This window comes from Drosophila melanogaster, chromosome X, assembly GCF_000001215.4.
Source record: "Drosophila melanogaster chromosome X".
In the NCBI taxonomy this organism is placed as follows: Eukaryota; Metazoa; Arthropoda; class Insecta; order Diptera; family Drosophilidae; genus Drosophila; species Drosophila melanogaster.
In genome coordinates, this window is record NC_004354.4 from 23021092 (window position 1) to 23022797 (window position 1706).

Here is a 1706-nt window from a genome sequence, read left to right on the forward strand (position 1 = left end):
GATAGATAGATAGATAGATAGATAGATAGATAGATAGATAGATAGATAGATAGATAGATAGATAGATAGATAGATAGATAGATAGATAGATAGATAGATAGATAGATAGATAGATACGATAGATAGATAGATAGATAGATAGATAGATAGATAGATAGATAGATAGATAGATAGATAGATAGATAGATAGATAGATAGATAGATAGATAGATAGATAGATAGATAGATAGATAGATAGATAGATAGATAGATAGATAGATAGATAGATAGATAGATAGATAGATAGATAGATAGATAGATAGATAGATAGATAGATAGATAGATAGATAGATAGATAGATAGATAGATAGATAGATAGATAGATAGATAGATAGATAGATAGATAGATAGATAGATAGATAGATAGATAGATAGATAGATAGATAGATAGATAGATAGATAGATAGATAGATAGATAGATAGATAGATAGATAGATAGATAGATAGATAGATAGATAGATAGATAGATAGATAGATAGATAGATAGATAGATAGATAGATAGATAGATAGATAGATAGATAGATAGATAGATAGATAGATAGATAGATAGATAGATAGATAGATAGATAGATAGATAGATAGATAGATAGATAGATAGATAGATAGATAGATAGATAGATAGATAGATAGATAGATAGATAGATAGATAGATAGATAGATAGATAGATAGATAGATAGATAGATAGATAGATAGATAGATAGATAGATAGATAGCCGCTCGGAAACCCAAGTACATACATATATGACCATATGGAATTCAAGAAATTTTGCCGGAGTATCCAAGCAATCTATTCTAATCAACGGGTGCAGTTTTTATTGTACACAAAACAATTCCAACACAGAGATCTCTGCGATACGGCAAAATACAGAGGTTTTGCTCAAATATTAGCAAACTGTCAAATATATTGTAGTTTATCTTGTAGTCAGTGCTACTGCACTATTGAATTGTATGCTAATTATAGGTTAGGCAACTGACTGATTTAACACTGATTGATTAGTAACTTACAAAACGTGGTGGATAGTAACCATTTTTATTTTATTTATTTGGTTTTTTTTTTGTCTTTATTTTACCTTACTATTTATATTTGTTATGCCATAGCTAGATTTCCCAAGGTCTAGGCATTTTTACTTATTAAGTTAGACGATTCGGTTAATAAATAAACTAAGCATCCATATGTGCAGGGTTGGCGATTTCGGCTCGTCATAATAAAAGGTGAACTGAGACTTGTATACATACATGTTTCTTATAAAATCGATTATCTTACAAACGTATATATTTCGTTAAATAATATGTAATATATATGGAAATATGGGTTTACCTATAAATACACATGATTGTGAACGTATAGAAAATATAAATTTTTCGAAACTTAATGATGCTTTCTGAAGTCAGTAGTCCCTTGAAACGTGTAAGAATACCACGTACATCTATTACGTATTAAAACCACAAATGCTTATAACGCACTTATGTGTGCTTAGCACCGGTTCTTAAAAATATTGGAACAATCAATAGATAATCATCTTAAATTATATAATAATCAGATTAACATCGATACCTGAAAAACCTTAGCACAAATTTTATGCAATCCAAAAAGAAAGGAAATGGCTTAGTTTCAGTTTTTTTTACATTGTTTTACTCCCTTGATTCAGGCTCAGAATAAAATAA